The sequence below is a fragment of the Euprymna scolopes genome, chromosome 46 (genome assembly GCF_053919585.1).
Source record: "Euprymna scolopes isolate OS-2025 chromosome 46, ASM5391958v1, whole genome shotgun sequence".
NCBI classification, from domain to species: Eukaryota; Metazoa; Mollusca; class Cephalopoda; order Sepiida; family Sepiolidae; genus Euprymna; species Euprymna scolopes.
Window position 1 is genome coordinate 30,203,468 of NC_136527.1, and position 12,869 is coordinate 30,216,336.

The 12,869-nt window shown below is 31.0% G+C and overlaps 1 long non-coding RNA gene across 1 annotated transcript; it reads left to right on the forward strand.

Annotated features, from left to right (window-relative positions):
* The first annotated feature begins 3,131 nt into the window (after nt 1–3,131).
* Nucleotides 3,132–10,739, forward strand: LOC145270522 (uncharacterized). The gene is made up of 2 exons (XR_013865416.1): nt 3,132–3,234; nt 8,265–10,739. It is a non-coding gene; the product is annotated as an uncharacterized LOC145270522 (long non-coding RNA).
* The last annotated feature ends 2,130 nt before the right edge of the window (nt 10,740–12,869 follow it).

Here is a 12,869-nt window from a genome sequence, read left to right on the forward strand (position 1 = left end):
ACCCATGTTACCATAATATCATTGTATGTGTCAGACCTCCATCATTTTATACCCATCTTACCATAATATCATTGTATGCTTCAGACCTCCATCATTTTATACACATGTTACCATAATATCATTGTATGTTTAAGACCTCCATCATTTTATACACATGTTACCATAATATCATTGTATGTTTCAGACCTCCATCATTTTATACCCATCTTACCATAATATCATTGTATCTTTCAGACCTCCATCATTTTATACCTATGTTACCATAATATCATTGTATGTTTCAGACCTCCATCATTTTATATCCATGTTACCATAATATCATTGTATGTTTCAGACCTCCATCATTTTATACTCATGTTACCATAATATCATTGTATGTTTCAGACCTCCATCATTTTATACACATGTTACCATAATATCATTGTATGTTTCAGACCTCCATCATTTTATACCCATGTTACCATAATATTATTGTATGTTTCAGACCTCCATCATTTTATACTCATGTTACCATAATATCATTGTACGTTTCAGACCTCCATCATTTTATACACATGTTACCATAATATCATTGTATGTTTCAGACCTCCATCATTTTATACCCATGTTACCATAATATTATTGTATGTTTCAGACCTCCATCATTTTATACTCATGTTACCATAATATCATTGTACGTTTCAGACCTCCATCATTTTATACCCATGTTACCATAATATCATTGTATGTTTTAGACTTCCATCATTTTATACTCTTGTTACCATAATATCATTGTATGTTTCAGACCTCCATCATTTTATACAAATGTTACCATAATATCATTGTATGTTTCAGACTTCCATCATTTTATACTCTTGTTACCATAATACCATTGTATGTTTCAGACCTCCATCATTTTATACATATGTTACCATACTATCTTTGTATGTTTCAGACCTCCATCATTTTATACCCATGTTACCATAATATCATTGTATGTTTCAGACCTCCATCATTTTATACCCATGTTACCATAATATCATTGTATCTTTCAGACCTCCATCATTTTATACCCATGTTACCATAATATCATTGTATGTTTCAGACCTCCATCATTTTATACCCATGTTAACATAATATCATTGTATGTTTCAGACCTCCATAATTTTATACCCATGTTACCATAATATCATTGTATGTTTCAGACCTCCATCATTTTATACATATGTTACCATAATATCATTGTATGTTTCAGACCTCCATCATTTTATACCCATGTTACCATAATATCATTGTATGTTTCAGACCTCCATCATTTTATACCCATCCTACCATAATATCATTGTATGTTTCAGACCTCCATCATTATATACCCATGTTACCATAATATCATTGTACGTTTCAGACCTCCATCATTTTATACCCATGTTACCATAATATCATTGTATGTTTCAGACCACCATCATTTTATACTCATGTTACCATAATATCATTGTACGTTTCAGACCTCCATCATTTTATACACATGTTACCATAATATCATTGTATGTTTCAGACCTCCATCATTTTATACCCATGTTACCATAATATCATTGTATGTTTCAGACCTCCATCATTGCATACTCATGTTACCATAATATCATTGTACGTTTCAGACCTCCATCATTTTATACACATGTTACCATAATATCATTGTATGTTTCAGACCTCCATCATTTTATACCCATCTTACCATAATATCATTGTATGTTTCAGACTTCCATCATTTTATACCCATGTTACCATAATATCATTGTATGTTTCAGACGTCCATCATTTTATACCCATGTTAACATAATATCATTGTATGTTTCAGACCTCCATCATTTTATACCCATGTTAACATAATATCATTGTATGTTTCAGACCTCCATCATTTTATACCCATGTTAACATAATATCATTGTATGTTTCAGACTTCCATCATTTTATACCCATGTTACCATAAAATGTAACTTCTTTTTTGTTTGTTGGCTTCTCTTAACAAAACTCTCCAAAACGGTTAATTTTAAATTATGTTTCAGACCTCCATCATTTTGGATGAATAAAAATATTATCTGAAAATTGTATCGGACTACTTATCTAGGTAGAAGAGTAACATATCGCATTAAAATACATAACTTATCCAGGTAGGTAGAAGAGTAACTTATTGAACCGAATAAAAACATTAAAATACATAACTTATGCAGGTAGGTAGAAGAGTAACTTTTCGAACCAAATAAAAGCATTAAAATACATAACTTATCCAGGTAGGTAGAAGAGTAGCTTATCTTGCTTTGTCACTTTTTTTGTTTGTTGGCTGCTCTTAACAAAACTCCCCAAAACGGTTAATTGTTATTTTAAATTATTTTGAATGCAACTAATTTTTTTTTTATTACAAAATATTTTTTTACTTTATTTTTTGTTGCGGTGAAAAATGAAGATACAGAAGAAAATAATTAAAACTAATTATTGCAGTAAAAAAAAAATAAAAAAAAGAAAACGGAAAAGGTTTCGTTTCGTTTCCGTAGGATAGGATTTCATGTTTTTATTGTTACTTTAAGTTCTGCTTCTTCATACAACTTTGAGACGAACTATATTACCTTTAATTTTATTAATTATCTTTGAAATAATCACAGAAAACTAGTATTTATTTGTCAAGGGATTTTGGGTTTTACAAGGAATTTATTTAACTTCTTAATTTAGATGAATTTGTCAGTTTCTTCCAACGTGATAACAGTTTTCATTATTACATTTTTTCTCACGTGTAATTTTTTACATTTGATCTCGTTAATTAATATTTTCTTTAGATTAATCTTTTAAACACAATCAAGAAATAATCGGAAATCTATAAATAAATAAATAAAAAATAAATAAAAATATGCGGCTTTAAAAACTATAAGTTTCCGCCATTAAATTGCACGTGCAACGAATTAGAGAATTAACAAAAAAATATATATAAAAATTTAAACTTGTTTTCTCTCATGTAAATATTAAAATTTTAAATAAAATTATACTAATTTTATCCGTGATATTCACCAAATAGATCGGCTTCATTTCGGAATTATTTCTTTTTTTATTTTTCCTCTTCAATTTAATTTTCTGCGAACTTGCTCTTCCGTTCGTCATCTTGAATGTTAAGTTGAGCTTGAGCTTGTAAAGTCAATCACATTTGAAAAATCGTTTGCTTTATAAAAGCAGATAAAGTTTATCGAAAGAAGATTATAAAACAAAAACGTAAGTATTACTACATGGCGATTGGCGCACGTATGTGTATTTTTTATTTTTATCGTTTTTTCATCGGATTATTATCGAATGGTCACTAATCTATCAGATTTTGTTTTCAATACTGACTTAAACAACAAACAAAAAAAGGTCAATACGTAATTCTTTATGTTATCATTGGTGGCCAATTCTGTATGCGTTTTCACGTACAGAATTGTTCTTTAATGTCCTTGTGTCTTTATTGAAACATGAATCAGAAAAAAAAAGCGAATAATCCTAATGAAAATGTTTATCATTTGAAAATATTTCGCTGTCGATTGTTTTTGTTTTCAATATTGACTTAAACATAAAAACTTCTTTATCGTTTACCAAAATAATAAATAAATAAAAATAATAATAATTTGATAAATTTTAGGTTTTTAAATGTTTCACAAGTAAAAAAAAAAAAATCAGATTTTGTTTTCACTACTGACTTAAACATAAAAAAGGTAAATTTCTAAAATCTTTCAATATTCTTTAGAATGACAACTTTTATAGGTTTTCAAGGATGCTGAAAATGAATAAATTAGTTTTCATGACATGAAGAAAGTATTTTTTCGAAAATTGAGGTTCACGTTTCTATATAAATTTAACGTAAAATGAGCACCCATTTTCTAGCCACATGGTGATATTTGGGGGAGGGGCTGCCTGAATGCCGTTTTGGTAAATTGTATCTTACTTTCCACCTTAATAGTCATCTTTACCATGACGAATTCGATAGGTTTTCGGGTATGCTGAAAACGAATACCACATTAAAAATTGCTGCAAACAAGTAGTTGTATGGATATTAGTTTAAGTAATTCTATATGTTATCAGTGGTGGCCACCATTCATAACATAAGGAATTACATTGCTTAATATTTGAAAACTCGTTATTTTCTTATTAACTAAATTTTTTTCTTTCCAAGAATAAGTTTCTTTTTTCTTTTGTTAAATGTCTTAATACAAGGAACGCGCGATGCATGGTGAATACCATCTGATAATTTAAAATTAACATCGGTAGATGACACTTGATGACTTCCATGCTCGAGTTTATAAACAGGGAAAAATTCATTTCTTTTGTTTTTCTAATAATCTTTTCTTTCATAATTCATTCCAAACGCTTCACATACTCTGTCAAAATGGTTAACCGAAATCATCTTCCAAAGTCTCACGTATAAAACGAACCCCGAGAAAGAAATATTTTTAAAAACAGAATATAGATCTTACCCAACCTAACGAATTCCTCTCACTGGTTCCTCTTCCCCACTTCCAAACTCTGAACCAACTCTAGGCCTTCCTAAGTGGATCCGATTATTGTCTTTGACATCCACAATAGTTGCAAATAGGAGATAACTTGTGTTCCAATTATTGGCAAGTTTTTATGCCATGTTATGTGTCAGGACTCTCCAATCCATCAACGACCTTTCCCGTTGATGTAGACTCCATTATATTATATATTACTGTCTTGGACATCCACAAACGATGATACAGCAGATAATTTGTGTCCAAATTATTTGCAATTTTCGATGTCATGCTATATGTCATGACTCTACGATCCATTAACGGCTTTTCCTGTTGATGTTGACTCCTCCATATTGAGATATCAGTTTGTTCTGTGGCTCAATCACTATCCAACTCATTGGACTTTCCTCAATCAACGTTGCCCACAGATGTTTCACATGCGCCTTCTACTGGTTCTTATAAAAAACAGATTTCCAATCTTAAAATCTAATGACTTTATTTTCTTATTCTTGTTCTCTATCAGTTTTTTCCTAACTTCCTGAATGTTATTCCTTACCAAAGTAAAAGATCGATGCATCTCTTTTAGAGCGATCTCGTGTTGCTCATCACCATAGTATACTCTACAAGGCATCAATATATTATCTAATAACAAGTTCACATCTCTGTTGTTAGAATTTTCTTGTTTCACTCACATGAAATCTGACAGCTGCCAACATTTGGTTTATGTATAAATCCCATGACAACTCATTGTTCCTGATGTTTTTTGCTTAACTGTCATGCATCATCCTATGAAATCTTTCCACTTCTTTCTTTGTTTTGTAATAAAATGACGTCATCACATGATGTATGTTGATGTCCTTCAACACCTTCTTCATGACTTTGTTAATATTTTCCGGCCATTATCTTTTAACAGTTGGGATGGTGCATCTTTAAATCTAAAAAATTCATTATCTGCCTTTTGTTCCCTAATTTAATAAAAACATAACATATGACAGCAATAAGCCCTCAACTTTCTTATACAATGAAAACTATTTTGGCTCAAACAAAACGATTTCACCTACCATCTCTCTTGCATATCACTAAGATTATGAGATAAAAAAGTAAATTTGTTTTTAACAAAGATCATATCAGATCATTTGAGGCAAAAATTATTTTTTTTTTTAAATCAACAATAATATGACGTCATACAAATGAAAGATCTGACTTGTCTCACAGTAGTTGGAGTCGAGATTTTATCGATTTTGACTTTTTCCAGGTCTGGCTATATACTTGTATACTCTGTTCACTTACTTTGAACCCCAGATCCTGTTCTTCTCCTAAAATCTCACACTACATCACTTTCAACCTGAGGTTGTGCTTATGTAAAATAGCTAGTAGTACCCTATCTATGTGATCCAAGTGACTTTCCATCGTATCTTAGAATATTAAAATATCATCCGAATATGGTAATGCATAATCGTTCTGTCCCTGTAGAACTATGGACATTAATTGCTGAAAGATCCTCGGGGCATTTGCGAGACCAAATGGTATAATGTTAAAGTGAAATAAACCCCAGTTGCAGGTAAATGAAGTTTTTTTTATTTATCATTCTTATTTAATTTAACCTGAGAGTAACCTGATTTCAGATCTAAGTTTACAAAGTATTTTGTCAACCCACGTAAGACTAATATGTCATCAATGACCGGTAACACTCAGGCAAACTTTTTCATGACTTATTTAAAACCTTTACATCTATTTTACTACCATCCTTCTTTTCTACTTACACAATCAGACAACTCCATGAACTATTCGATCGTTCAATTACATCTGCTTGCATCATTTCACCTAAATTGACGTACATCCTCACCCCATTTTTCTTAAGCCACTTGCAGCTTTTATCACATTTGTGTTGAGATTCTCTGAAACAAAGAAATTATGGTAGAAAGACTGACTTGCTATCCCTACTGTTAATCGAGCAAGCCCTTCTACAATTAATGGGGAACCATTAGCTGTTCTTAAGCTTTTTTATCACATAGTCCAGGATCCTGTAAGTGCTTTAAAAATACTGCTAATTATTACTAACGCCTAAATCGAAGTACATCCTCATCTCCTTTTTTCTTAAGCAACCCATGGCTTTTATCACACATGTGTTGAGATTCTCTGCAACAAAGCAGTCATGACGGAAAAACTAACATTCTATCCCTACTCTTAATCGAGCAAACCCTTCTACAATTAGAGCTAAGAGAAATTATGTGTTAACATCCTGGATATTTGATAGAAACAAAAAAAAATTTAAAATTTTGACTGGGGGTTGGTTTCACATGAATTTAATGTAAAATGATTTAGCATTTAAGACCATTCTAGCGTCTTAGGACAGTTGACCAATATAATTTTATGGGAAAAAATCATTTGCACTTTTCTTTAAGGAAAGATCTTTTTTACGTTTATATGTAACTTACAAAAAAATTTTGTTTAGTGGGGAGCAATATATACTGCACATTATCATTTATAAATTCGTTTGAAAAAACAAAACAGTGGTATATTGACGACTTAAAATGCTTTGGTTTGTAAAATATGACTATTTTATCAGAATCCCCTTGGAATGTGTGATTATCCAAAGCATTTTATTGCTCATGTGTATTGCTACTGATAAAAATATCAAAATAAGGTGGAAAGTTTAAGAAAACAATACAACAGAGAGCTAGACCTAATAAAAATCTCAAAATAAGGAAAGTTTAACAATACAACAGAGAGCTAAACATAATATAGTATTCAAGAGTGATTCAATTCTACAGAAACATGTTGTTCATGGAAAGCCACTTATGAAAACAATCATGACTAATAGATTCCATGTAAATGTGGAAAATTATACAAATGTGAGTCATGTCATTCACTAACAGTAAGGTTATAAAATCATTGAAAAGCTGTAATATGTGGAGAGATTGAAAAATTAGTTATAGCAGAATATATATGGATGGAAAAGTTAAATCTTCTACCATTATGGGATAAAGTAAAAATTATAAATGGAGAAAAACAATGAAGAGTAAGCTAGGTTATATATTATTTAATATGATAAAGGAACCATTAATAATAATATATATACATATAGTAATATGTAATAAAAACTGTCTATATATGTATATATATATTTATATGATATGAAGTAATGAATACTGATAACATCTAGAAACAAAATAGTTCTTCAAATTCATACTAAGATTGTCTGCTAGGACCTGTAATGCTAATATATGTTGCTATGATTAGAGTACTTGGTAAAATTTAGTTGTAGGTTACATACTACTGAACGCAAGAAGTTTTTATTCTCAGTGAGATTGAAAATAGAATTAAAAATTACTTAGGAATTTTTACCCAGTCATTGCTACCAATACTAGAGTGTGCTAATCCCATGTACTAATTAAAACGTTCCATTCAGAATTATATAAAGATTTTTGAGTTCAAGAAAAAGGTTCTCAAGTTCGACAAAATAAACCCAAATAAGATCGGAGGTAACATAGAAACGTTGTGAAAATAACACCCAAGTGGAGAACAGTATTCTGAAGAATCAAATAATATGAAGACTCAATCCTTATTTCTAAAATAAAAAAACGTGATTATTTACAGTTGGAAAAATAAAAACACATTAATTTTGTAAACAAACCTGTATTGAATTAAAAATATACTCATCTTATTTTTTAATTTCATTATTAATAGATGTTTGGATATTTTTTAATAACTACCAACATAATAAATTGAATTTTACAACATGAAATGTACTTTTTCAAATTTATTTTATACTTTCAGAATTTGCAACAATGAAAAGAAATTCATTAATGGATAAGAAGCACCTTTCGGCATTGTTGATTAAAAATCGTTAAAAATAATTACGAATTTCTTCATACAAACTTACGTAAGTTGAAATTTATTAGCGTGCCTATCATTATACACTTCATTACATTCCTACTTTTTGTGGAATCAGATGCAAGTAAACATGAGATACAAACAACATTCTTGTGAAGTATGTGGTTCTTCTTTTGCACGGAAGTCAAGTTTATTGCATCATATGCTAACACATACGGGAGAGAAACCACATTCTTGTGAAGTATGTGGTTCTTCTTTTGCACGGAGGTCACATTTATTGAGTCATATGAAAACACATACGGGAGAGAGACCACATTTTTGTGAAGTATGTGGTTCTTCTTTTGCACAGAGGTCACATTTATTGAGTCATATGAAAACACATACAGGAGAGAAACCACATTCTTGTGAATTATGTGGTTCCTCTTTTGCACGGAAGTCAAGTTTATTGCATCATATGCTAACACATACGGGAGAGAAACCACATTCTTGTGAAGTATGTGGTTCTTCTTTTGCACTGAAGTTAACGTTGTTGCGTCATATGAAAACACATACAGGCGAGAAACCACATTTTTGTGAAGTATGTGGTTCTGCTTTTGCATGGAAGTCAAGTTTGTTGCATCATATGAAAACACATACGGGGGAGAAACCACATTCTTGTGAAGTATGTGGTTCTTCTTTTTTACAGAGGTCACATTTATTGAGTCATATGAAAACCCATACGGGAGAGAAACCACATTCTTGTGAGGTATGTGGTTCTTCTTTTGCACAGAGGTCACATTTATTGAGTCATTTGAGAACACATACGGGAGAGAAACCACATTCTTGTGAAGTATGTGGTTCTTCTTTTGCACAGAGGTCACATTTATTGAGTCATATGAAAACACATACGGGAGAGAAACCACATTCTTGTGAGGTATGTGGTTCTTCTTTTGCACGGAGTTCAGATTTATTGCGTCATATGAAAACACATACGGGAGAGAAACCACATTCTTGTGAAGTATGTGGTTCTTCTTTTGCAAGGAAGCAAAATTTGTTGCGTCATATGAAAACACATACGGGAGAGAAACCACATTCTTGTGAAGTATGTGGTTCTTCTTTTGCATGGAGGTAAAGTGTGTTGAATCATATGAAAACACATACGGGAGAAAAACCACATTCTTGTGAAGTATGTGGTTCGTTTGCATGGAGGTCAAGTTTGTTGAATCGTATGAAAACACATACGGGAGAAAAATCATATTCTTGTGAAGTATGTGGTTCTTCTTTTGCATGGAGATCACATTTGTTGAGCCATATGAAAACACATACAGGAGAGAAACCACATTCTTGTTAATTATGTGGTTCTTCTTTTGCATCCGATTGAAATTTGTTGAGGCATATGAAAACACATACAGAGCGTTCCTAGTGATGCTTTACTTAACAGAGCAGCTACAGAAATCAAAATAGTAGTTAAAAATACCCCACACATTGTATTTCAAAAATTGGAAAAAATGTGCCAAACAATAGTGTGCTAAGTCTTTTGTGGAATTATTCTTATATAAGTAAGGAATGTTTTATAGACTGTAATGTAAATAGGCATCTCACTGGTAAGAGGATTTCTTCACTATGATCAGGATAGAATTATAATGACTGCTCACAATGAAAGCTTACTACTGCTTTTAATAAGATAGTAAAAAGCTGGAATGTTTGGAAAATTTTTATTTCAGTAATTATAAGAGCAACTGAATTAGACAAAAGAATTTTAAAAACTGACAAATATATTTGGTTAAATGATTTCTCGGTTGAAATGTATGAGAATTAATTTCTCGATTGAAATATATTAAATTAAAAAAGAGACAAACAACATTCTGTGGTTCTTTTAATAAAAAGAAAGATTCATTATAGGTAGGAACCCCTTCATTTCTGAGAATTTTGAAGAAAATTGAAAAAAAGAAAAAACTATATGAAATCTACAAGCTAGCCTCATGACAAATCGTTGTAAATATTTTTAACACAATGCTTAGAACACTAAACTTTTGCAAAGAAGCAATAGCAGGGATTATAACTGTCTATAAATTTGCTCTTGGATATGAATTCATATCGTAAGAAAATCATGTGTAAGTTCACCTTAATCATTTGCATAAGAATGTGACAGTCTACTTCGCTTAAGTGACCATCTAATATAAAACCCATTGAAGAACTGTTTTATTCTTTTTTTCTGTTTTTGTTACAAGACTGACCTTTTGAAGCATGCACACATGCTAGCCAAGTATATTTTGATTAATATGACAAAGTAAAGTAAGAAAAATCGAAATTCTATATTTTTGTAATGTATGTGGCTTTTCTTTAACGAGACAAAATAATATGATCCTTTGATTATGTTAATAATTTTCTTTAAATAAACAAAGTTTTTATTCTCAAAGTTTCATGATATGAACTTTACAAGCAGTCTCCTGTTGTATGTATATTCCTGCCAAAGGAAATGATGACATTAGGTTTTCACAAATCTTGCAGGGAGATGGTGGCGTCATTTTACGCATCTGCTATTCCTAAATAGTCACTGCTCTCTTAGTGACCAGACTCAATGTTGCTTAACTTATATAATGAGAACTGGTGTGCGACGTGATTATGACATGTGTCGATTGCTCTAGAATTAATTTGGAGATGTGCAAAGAATGTGAGTCAAAAGTTTTCTAAAGAATGATTCGGAGACCAAAGCCCAGTTTATGCATTGGAAGCTCTTAGATCGACAACATCCAAAAAATGCAAGGCCACCTCCCTGCAAACGTGAAATAAAGTTAACAAAATGTTCGAATTGATTCTTTTATTAATTTAACTTTTGATTAAGTATTTTATTCTGCATTTTTTTATTTTTCCATGTATTTCTTCTTTGAATATTCTTTCCAGATTAAGATTGGAAACTATTTTCTATCCTCAAACACATGAGATACTTCTTTGCCATATCATGTGACACATTTCTCATATGTTTATCTAGGGAAACTTTTAATCACGCCACCTGCAGCATATTTCTGGTAAACAACAGGTTATTATGAGTTGTACGACTGTAACCCTCACCAAAATTCATAAGAATTAACAAAATTGTTATAGGCGTATGTTCTCAATATATAAGATTAAGAGTGTGGTTTTTCTAGTTTTAAACAATTTTCGATTATGAATATTTTGAGTTAATGAATCCTTGTAAGAACTAACTTGCATTTGAAAATGACGAAAGAAATTAATCACCACTACAAAGTATACAAAAGTACTATGCTAAGTTGTTTTTAAATCCTCAAATATAGCACTCCCATCCGTACACACAAAAAGAAATTTAATCACCTTAAAAACGTCATGGTCATAATTTTGTGGTGGAATGTGATTGATCATATATAGCTTATATGTCGTTAAAACCTTTTGCACAAACAACATACAACAATTTAATTCTATTTTATAATCTACATTTATTCACATGCCTCACAGAGTTGCATATTTTATAATTGGAATCTATCTTTCCGAAAATTGAATAAAGACTGCAATAGAAAAATCACACATTCAAAGGTTTTACCTGCGAGCACATCCTTCTAGGACAGAACAAACACTACATTGAAATAATACCACGAAAGTCTGATTTGTTCATATGCTTTCTATGGCTTAAGTTAGACACAAGGTCAATTCATATTTAGAATTAACCTCTTAGAAATGTCAAATTAATCAATTGCTGAAAATAACCTTTCAAACCTCGCCATACTTCACGCAATAATAATATAAAATTTGTGATTCAAAATAAGTAGATAATGCCTGGGATAATACATTCATGAAACAAAACATATACTTGACTTTTATTATCACCAATTGCTTATTATAATTATTGCTAATACCTTGAAATAACTTCCACCGTTAAATGCGAGGGGGGGGGCTTCACATGAATGTTTTTCAGGTTAGTGTGCTCTTCCATATGTTTTTTGCTGTTTCTTCAAATCCCTCTTTCAACATCACGTGTTTCATAAACAGCGTGAACGAGGATAAGATGAAGAACTTCATTCAAGTTTCAGAAGCAGTTTTTTTTTTGCGCAACCGGTAGAGAGCAACTACAGTTTCGGTCTTTAATCACACATAAGAGTTAGAGATGACGAAACATGTATCCATGATTATCTAAAAGAATAAAGACAATCGAAATAGAAAGACAAATTCCATTAAAATATAATAATGTTACAGATGAATTCATATTTTCATTCCTAGTTATTTTTTAGTTAGAAATGTTTCTTTTCTTAATACAATTACTTATTTCGGTTTTCTAATGTTTCTTCTCTTCTTTCGATTTTCTAATTATTATTTTTATAATCTTATCCAATTTATATTTCGATCTGCACATATAGGTATTGCCAATTTCACACAATTACGTTATCATAGCCTGGGTGGTACTCATGTCCTGGGTTGTACTCTCTGCACTCCCTTCAACTTAACAGTAATTAAGATGATAAAATGCAAACACATCCACTCTCCAAAATAAGGATGCAATACCCGGAAGTAAAGACCATACAACATTATCTAGTACAAGATGAAAACGGCCATTTT